Source organism: Centrocercus urophasianus, unplaced genomic scaffold (assembly GCF_019232065.1).
Source record: "Centrocercus urophasianus isolate 14NV4802_14NV808 unplaced genomic scaffold, USGS_Curo_1.0 seq_15, whole genome shotgun sequence".
Taxonomy (NCBI): Eukaryota; Metazoa; Chordata; class Aves; order Galliformes; family Phasianidae; genus Centrocercus; species Centrocercus urophasianus.
The window spans coordinates 20,248,608-20,258,723 of NW_024884697.1; positions in this window are offsets into that span (position 1 = coordinate 20,248,608).

Below are 10,116 nucleotides of genomic sequence, written 5' to 3' on the forward strand. Positions count from 1 at the left end.
ATATATATACATATACACAGCTTGTCATATAGCTGGGAATGCTGCAAGGTCATCTTCAGAGATAGTTTTCGTTTAACACATATCACAAATGGCAAAGATAATTAAATAAAAGCTATTGGAGTCCAAATAACTTCCCACCAGATTGTTTCTACCCATGGAACCAAAGATAAGCTCCTCTGAATCACACTTAATTCTCCACCCCTTGCTATACATTTGTGTCAGATGTATTGTGTTTCTTCCTTGCACAGCAGCAAACCCAACGGCCAGACAACAAGGAAGGAATAAGAAGGGATAACATCACAAATCTAAACTTGAGGTTATTTGACTTAGCATTTGTTTGCATAATGTCTGGCAAGCAAAGAAAACACACAGAAAGCAGAATAAGGTAGCTATGTCTGAGAGTCAAATATTTAATTTGACTCTTGTGTAAGCTGATGCTCATAAATGACAGTTTTGCATTTATCACTCATTCGTACATTTGGCAGCCTGAGTTCACCAATTACTCAGAAGCACTTTTTCCTCTTTTTTTTTTTTTCACTAAAAATCTCTAGTGAAATCAATTAATTTCAATTCATTTACTCTAAATGTAGGACCTGTTGTTACGTGACCTCAGCAGACAATGGGTCAGACTACTTTGGCAGTGGAACAAAGCAAAACTGGAAGATTATTATGAAGGCACTTCAGTTACTGTACTCTTTAGATTACACATCCTGCTGGGTGCTCTTCAGCCACATTCTTTTGTCAGGCAGTAATTTTATCTCATCCTATAAAAAAGCACTCATAAGAGCTGAGTAATCCCAATAAAACTGGATCTCGCTACCTGTGGGTTGAAAGAACTTTTAGCAAACTCAGACAGTAACAACTCTACTGCTAAAAAGTCTATTTTCATCATTTTAATACATTGTCCATTATTTATCCTTGTCCCTTGTCCATGCCTGCTTAATCAAACCCTTTTTTGCAGAATGGTAAATTTCAGATTTTTCAGGAAACAGAAAAATTTCTAGTTTGCATGGAAGGAAGACTTGACTTCACAGATAAATTTCACTGCAGTAATCTATACACCCTAAGGTAATGTTTTCCATGAGAAAATTATCTCTATTATTTGTAATAAGTATTTTGCAACTTATTACATTGCCAGGAATATGGTCTAATATGAATAAGGAAGCCTTTCTTATGCATTGAAAGTTAAACAAGCTCCACTGATATGGAAATTTGCCATCAGGAATACTTCTATAAGGAAAACTGGATAAAGTTTGAGATAAGTGAGAAAATTTTCAATTTGATAAGTTACTCATATGTTCACAGTATTCATCAAGATAGTTTCACATTATTAAAAAAAAAAAATTATTCCATTGAGGTTTCTTTAGATCTTTTTTTGTTATTGCTGTTGTTCTGTCATAACTGAATTTCAAATGCCATTAAAGACTGTTCTTATGTATGACTGAGGAGAAAATTCTGTTCTGTCTTTGCAGTATATTCACCTGTGAGTTCCCCATCCAGTGTCAACTGACCAATCTGATATCTACATTTTGGTGAGCCAAAAATACTGAACATTTTTCACTTTCTAGATTCTGCAGTACTTCTCATGGAAAAAAATGGATGAAATTGCAATGTCTTTTTTCAGATTCACTGTAAATAAATCCAATGGCAGAGGTACCTATTGCACTTCAGGAACTCCACAGAGAAAACCATGTTGTTGTTCAGATTAAGACCAAACAAGACACTAAACAACTGTACACGATATTCATCCCAGAATACTCAAACAGCAGGCTGATGTCGTAAGACTCTCACAATTTTTCAATGGGAATCTGGAGAGATCCTAGTTGACTGAAAGTTGGCAAACATTGTCACGCACGAATAAGTATCCAGTAATTACAGCCCTGTCAATCTCACTTTGTTATCTGGCAAAATTCTGGAGAAGATTATACTAGGCGTTACTGAAAAACATCTGAAATACAGTCACTGGTCACAGCCAGTGCAGCTTCATGAGGGGAAAATCCTGTTTAATCTCCACCACAGTATTCCTTTCTTATTCTCTGAACTTTTCTGGGAAAAATGCTTAGTACAGCACTGTGAAGGGATACTAGAGAACTTTCATCAAAAGCACAATTTTCTTGAAGCCTCTATTTTAATATTAGATTTCTGTCTATGATATCTTACCAAGGGTTGTTCAGGAAGTATAATCTAGCCAGAGAAAAGTTTATCCTTTGCTCTCAATTACCAGAGGAAAAACTTGATCATCCAGTTGTATTTTGCAGGGAAGGATATTTGTATACAGCTCAATCTACTTTGCTATCAGCAAAGATAATAAAAATTGTTCACACTATAACTCTATAAAGTTCCTCTACTTTTCCATTATGGGCTATGCTTTTAACTTGCTGTAGCCGCTAAAGCTTGTTAAAAGAAATTAGAGGAATCTCTGCTTACATGAGACAGAAAAATAAGATTCAATTCAGTAGATATGCTTAGATACAGCCATCATCTCTGCAAGGAAAAAAAAAAAAAAAAAGACACCATAAAACAAACAAAAAAAGGAACATAAAAGCAAGAGCCCCACTTGGAAGTAAATAACTTCATGAACAGTAAAGTCTATGGTGATATTTTATGTCAGGTAAAGGAAGGGAAAGCATAAGGAATGACTTTTAATTGTAGATATTTTAACTGTAGATCTCTGGCTTATGGTGTACAGATCCTAATCCATGCAGATTAAAAGAAGGATATCATAAATATTATCCTGAAAAATCGCTAAATAGCGGTGAAGAGCTCATGTAATATCTACAATTTACTGGCCTTACAAATGCATCACATCCCAAACAGAAGAAAAGCTTTTTGCCTCAGTACAATTGGCACAAGAGGAATACCAATGTCTCAACCTGGTGCAACTAAGCAGGGAGTGAAAAGTGTGACTTTCACTTAGTGTTTCATCTGATAAGCAACCACAGAAGTTCAGCTCAGTTATAATCTCAGAAACGCAGCCTCTACCATTTTACCAGCAGGCCATTACAGCAGTGCAGTTTTTCAGAGTGTGTAAACACCCAAAAACACTCCTTTTAGAGTCCACAGATCCCATATATGTTCCAAAGACATGAGAGTAGTCAGGGGTTCCTGTGCGACCAGTAGCCTAAATGTGCATCTTCTTTCTTACATGGTGTCTCCTCAAAGACCATGACTCTCATTAGAGATCTTCAAGATATGAAAGCTAACAACACTGCTAAAGGCTCATGCGTTAAAAACTAAATTTGAATTCAATATTTTGCATAACCCCTGACATAATATAAGATATATCAAGGTTTTAATACTGTCTTCCATTCAATCAAAAGAAGAGCTGACATGAATTTAAAGAGATGTAGAGTGTGACCCTGTAGTACAGTATCATTTCTTTCTTGTTCAGAAAATGCTGTGGCAAATCTTTCACAGTGGCAAATCACAATGAATAAGGGGCTGGAAACCTGGCAGATCACAAGTGCCACAACAGGCTTTCATCTAACACAGGAATAGTGTTCAGCATCCTGAGATTCACACTGTACATTTTTTCACTTTTGCAGAAGTGCATTCCTTGGTAAAGAGGCAGAGCTGATTATTGGAACTGACAATATCTGAACCACAGCTACATTTTTTTCCCAGTGAAACAATAAATATTTAAAATAAATGCTTCACAGTTCATAGCACAGAATTCTACCATTCAGTTAAAAGCATTCTGTTAAAATACTGTCATCTTAGAATAAAATCTGAAGGTAAATGGACTATTATGAACTAATCTAATGCAGTGTAGTTTTGTTTTACAACTATTTACTGCTTCTATTAGGTTTTCTTTTTGGCTATTCATTAAAAGATTATAATAGAGAATACTAAGAAAACCTGTGAGGTATACTGAGTTTGATGTATTCATTTCCTCTTCATAGCATTCCATCTTCCCTCAAAAAGGTGACTTCAATTTCTATCAGCATTCAGAACTGATTTACTAAGACTTGTTCAAGCCAGTAATAGCCTACTCACCGGAGGTTCAGACAGTAGAGAGAGGGGTGGATGTCTGAACTGGAACTCACTTTTCTACTGCTTACAAATTGGCTTTGAAGAATCTTGAAAATCGCAGTGATTCTTGATTTTAGGCAAGATAAGATAAGTGGCTTTATATGCTCTGAGTTTCTGCTTCAGATCTCAGCCAAAATTCAGCATGCATACTTTGCAAATCAAGGTTAAAAAGGCTGTATTTTTAAAAAATGCTGCATCACTAAACTCATTTTAATTTTACAAAAATTTGATTCAGACCTGTTACTATTTAAAATACTTACAGAATATCTCACATTCATATTTCAGATGCTTTATTTTTTTCTGAAAATTGTGATGAAAACAACAAGATCAAGAGGCATTCAAGAATCCAGACTGATAAACAATTGTGAAGCTGTTCTCTGATGTTTTATTTTTGCAAGCAAAGATCTTCACTGCTTCATGAAGATAAATATCTTCCGTTTCCTAAAAGTTTTCAACTTAGGAATACTGGATAGATGGGAAGGGGGCACCATATCCCCACAACCAGTTTTTCTCCACTGAGTACATGAACAAAGACCATTGCCTGGAGACTTTTTCAGTCTTCAGTAAACAAGAGAAAACAAGTAAAGATAAAACTCTCATTAAAATGATGTCGCAAACCTGTATAAACTGATACTTTAAAATAAGGAGCATAAAAAGTACAGAAATCCCTCTCTGGATAATGAGAGTTTCAAATGCTTTCCTGTTATGGTATTGGTGCATTTTGTGCTTTGAACAAATGTTATGTCAAGCCATGTGAGCATAAGAGCACTAATTTTCACAAGCACACAGCAAAAGAAGCAAATAAAAAATAATCAGAGTAATAGAAACTCTTGATCTACTCCCATCATAAGAAACTGTAAATTAAGTACCGACTGGACAACATGTGGTTTCTTTCTATCTTCCAAATGATTCTCGCAAAATGGAGCACAGCACATTTGTAATATACAGAACACAGATGATGTATAAACACATCACACAGCAATATTCAAGCAACTCATTCTTCATACAACCACTGTAAGGAAGAAAATAAGCCAGACTCTCTTCACAATTAGTCTGCGCTTTTCCTTTTATTCTTACTGTTACATATTTCTTTTTTCTCCCCTCTGTTATGTCAGGCTTGGCTGCTAATGATCAATGAACTCAGAAGCAGGTCACAAACACAGAACTACTGAGCAATGCTGTCCTACTTCCTTCCTTCTTATTAAATTCAGTGCTGTCTGTATTTTTCAGAGTGGATTTCATACAAGTGTCTACTTACAGGCTTAGAGCATGCTTACCGAAGGTTCAGATGTTTCTGTTATCCATTTGGTTTTGGTTTGTAAACTGTAAACAAATCAACAACAACAATAAACATAGCATAATAAGGAATCTGTGTTCTATGTTACAGCAATATTACTTCTACCAGAAGTAAAGCTCCCCTGCTTTGTATATGTAAGCCATCATATTTGTCTTTTCTCTTCTTTTGTTTGCTGGTCAGTGAAAATAAAATTGAATTTAGCCACACAGTTAAGAATTCACCACTTCATACATAGAGGAGAAATTAAACAGTCTTTTTTTTTTTCTCATCTAAACACACACCTTCCAAACTAAAACAAACCAGCACTAAATGGGAAAAAAAAAAAAAAAAAAAAAAAAAAAATCATTGCTAGATAGACAAATTATTGTTTTATCATGTAGATTTGGTTAGATAGCTGGTGTGCTTTTGTTATCACTTACAGGGAATTCCTTTGCTTGTATTACTGAATTTTATTTAATCATGAGTTCATTTCAGCAGGGTTTTGTCTGGAGTCTCTATGTAAGGCCAAAACAAATGACCTCTATAGGGATGCCTAAGTTAGCTTGGGCATAGACCAAAAAAAGTGCTATATCATCTCAGACAAATTTGAACATAAAGTGTTTAAAACCCCATTGAGTAGGGTAGATTGATGGGTATGGCTCTAGCAATCACCATGCCCTCTGACTTCACATAGCATCTATCTTCATCCTGCCTCAGTCAACACTGGATATTGAAACCATCCCAGCATACCTATCTTCAATTTGCCACAGACACCTTTAGACCAGATTAATTATTTTCAATCTTCGGGTCAGTTGCCTTACACATGAATATTAAAATTCAAAAGTATGCCCTCCAGTAAGAAAATTGTACAACTTTCCAGAATAAGTGAGATTAATCAGACATGATAATTATGGTAATAAATGTAATATTAACTTATCACATCATATAAATTCAACTAAATGAGCTCCATGGCAAGAGCAGTTAAGAAGAAGGAAGAAAGGCAATGACAACCTACATTATTGAAAATAAACCCTTCAGTGGCCAAATTAAAGCTATTTCTCACAGTCCATATACAGTTCATGTTATCCATATGCTCTGTATGTCTAGAGGGAGAAAAAATACATGGACCTGCATCCTCTGCACGTAAACCCTAACCAGATAAACTTTTACACAGCATAGAAAAAGTGCTGTAGACAGTTATTCTGTCTGGCTTTTCCTGACAATGTAGCATTAAATGTTCTATCAGATCTTTGTCTATTAAATTCTGGTTCAGCCAATAGGCCTCAGTTCGTAATTTCACAATTTTGAAATGCTTAAAATTAGATCATTTTTCATTTTAGCTTCTAATATGCTTTTTAATGTGGAGTTTGTCTACTGAAGGCAGAAAAATGTGCTCTGTATAAATGCTGTATCAGTGTGTTTAATTGATGACACTGGAACTATGAGAGGCAATGCACAACATGCACTAAAAAGCTGAAGATATCCACTTTCTGCCATCACAATCCTCTCAGAAAAGATTAGATCAGCTTCCTTAGGCCTCACACCTGATATTTCTTACTCTAACCTTATTTTCCAGGTGATCAGTTCAATTTCACAGTGTTCTACAATCTTCTTTGGAATCCTCAAATAGAATAGGGTCTGTCCATCAATTGTTATCTCCATGTCTTCAATTTCTATCTCCACTTCATTCAATTTTACAGTGAAACTTACAGAATTTCTTTATCAGTTGTAGCTTGTCCAGCATTTTATTAATCTCCTCTATGTTCTTAATAAATAAAGTCTGACATTGTGCTATAACACAAATTCATACACTGAAAAATGGCAATGAGATAATGAGAAAAAAGTTAAAAACCCAACTATTGAAAGATTATATGTCAATTCATTTGAGCACTGAAGTCTATTTATTGATACTATCACTGTCTAATAAAAGTATTTAAAAAAATTATTAAAAACAAACAAACAAAAACAAACAAAAAACCCACTACCGTATGAAGTCATTAGTCCACAATTGTATTTTGCCTGGTTAACTGAGTCCCTGGTATGGAAAGAAAAATGTGCTGATTCAAAAAAAGTGTTTTAGATTGGAATAAAGTTGATTTTTTCTTCAGTTTCCCTAACTTGCTGTCAGAAAACTAGATTGAAATATTTTGAGTAGAATGCTGGGAATTTTATTTAAAATTCATTTTATTTGAGGAATGAATATTTAAATACCCAGGACTGAAGTTCTGTGCAAGATATACATTTTCATGCTTTTTTTTTTTTCTGTCTGTCAGAAGTTCTATAGAATATTTCAAGTCTTTTTTCCCTTGCAATTGCATCCAAATTAAAACACAAAACCTTAGTAAGATATCATTTAACTAAGTTTTCTCAGATTCATTGTCAGAAGAGACGTGCTGTATCTACAGTCATAACTGAAGGCCACAATTCTCTTCACCTCTACCTCCAAACCAAAAAGGGCTTTGTGCTCAGAATGGCTGAGCTCATGCCCTCACTACCTTCACAGATCATGATTCACCTCCAGAAAGCGAATGCCATGCAGCAGGAGGCAAGTATAAATTCACTTTGGTGAAGGGGATTGTTGGTGAGTTCATACATGTTAAACATACAACAGCATAAAAACTTATTATTCTCAGGCTGTACCTGCTGTAGCTCTTCATAGTATACATGGAGAAATCGTATACTAGCGTGCTTGATTAATCCATTTTACAGATTGGATGTTGGCACTGCAAGCAACAGCATGGCAGAGGCAATGTGCCAACCACTGGAGGTCTTTGCATTCATTAAAACAATAATGCAAATATCTACATACAATTACATACAACAGATGGCCCATAGAAGTCAGTGTTTTCAAGATTTGGTGTTTCAAAAGTTTATCACATATCAACATTTTTTGTATAAAGAGCATTGTATACTGAACAAAACAGTGTTCTTGTGGAAAGCAAAAGGGAAAAAAACTGAAGGCCATGTTATTTCACACATCTTACATGTCTTAGGAGCACTCTGTTCTAAACAAGGAGGATATGGAGGATGTTTTTCAGTATGGTTAGCATGGTATGCCTCTCCTTCATCTGGAAGCTAGCAAAAAAGCAACCAAAACTAGTATCCTAGAAAAATCACATAACGTTTTTATTCATGTTGCAGTGGATTTTTTTTCTTTTTTTTTTTTTTAATGCTGTCTATGATTGAATCTACTTCTCATCTCTTGTCTTGCATTGTAATTTTGGGAAAGAAAGAGTCTGTATTTTCCTATGCTAACTAACTGAAGACAGTGTGTGACTTTACAATGCAAATAATTTAGTGAGATAAATAATACAAACTAATATTCAACAACGAAATTATTTCTATTTTCATTACAATACTTCAGAAAATTATTTTTAATACATTATTTCTAATGGCATCATTATCATTAGATGGAACAGAAGATACAGATCACATTTGCTTCTTTAAAATAATGTTAGTCCTGTAACTTCAAAAGCTTTGGCAAATTAAGAAATACAAGGTTCTGATACCCAGTGAATCCTATTGTCCTCTAAGATAAAGAAAGTGCTATGTAACAATCTAAAACCTTCTGTTCTGTTATTTTGCATAAAAAAAAAAGCAACATTTGTTCAGTATTTCAAAATGAAATCACTTCTCAATTCCTTTGCATTCACTAATGCTTTTGTTTTAAAGACCTCACTGTTTAAACAGTAACTGCTTGCACTCAAAGACCATCCCTGCTCAACAACAGTGATGGAGCAGGTATGGATGGCTGCAAACAGGAAGATCTGTGCAAGGAAACAAGGAAACAGTGCTGATCAGCTATCAAACTTGATGTGCTTCTTGCACATGTGTAACTTCTTGCAGACAAGCAAATTGATTTCTCTGTACCATCCCTCGGACCATCTCTTCTTTCATTCTACACGCAGGTACTGGCAGAGGCCTGGGTCTGCCACTGCAGTCAACAGAGGAAACAACGGAAAGCTGTCTTCATTGAGTTGGCAACAAAAGTACAACCACAAAGGTTTCACAGCCAGGGGAAAATCTCCAGCTCCAGCAATGTCGTGTTCACTTATGAAAAGCAAAAAAATACTGATCATGGTGACTAGAGAGGTGCCTGAAGCTAGAAACTCAGTGAAAGAGGAATTGCAGCTGGCTACTGTGAGCCAGAGATGAGACTAAGCCAAAAAGGAACAGTGACAGCTTTTATACAATTAATACGGGCTCTGTTCCAACAAAATAACCTTTTCTGTTTTATTTAATCGTCCAAAAGAAATGAATAATGGGAAGGAAGGTGGGAGGAATAGCCTGCTTCAAAAAAATCCTGGATGATGGAAACTAACTGGACTTGGTCGCTGTTTTTTTCTTCTCTGAGGCAATGGTGAAAGAAGATAAGCAAGAGAATCAAAATCAAGTGAGCTCAGGACTCGATGGCTCCTTGCCATTAAAAGATATTTTCCTGTTTGCGCGGTCAAGAGAATGAAAGAGTCACAAGGGGCACTGAGGAGGCAAGCAGGGAAGAGGTTTGCTAGACATTAGAACCATTATTTTCACCTTAGTGATGAATAGTCAGGATCAGGAAGAAGGAAAATAGTAAGAAACCTCTGTTGTTGCTCAAGAGCAAGACAAAGATAGATGAACTGGCAACAGCTAACACTGACCTAGCTATCAGGCAGAGAAATGGTCTGCAAATTTTCACAGCTGTTCAAAAACATCAAGGCAGCAGCAAGGAAAGCAGCCACCTTTTCCACCTCTTTTCCATTTCTTCTGCCTTAGCAATTGAGAGCATGAGGAATAAAACAGCATTGAAAATATGTAAAGAAGGTAAC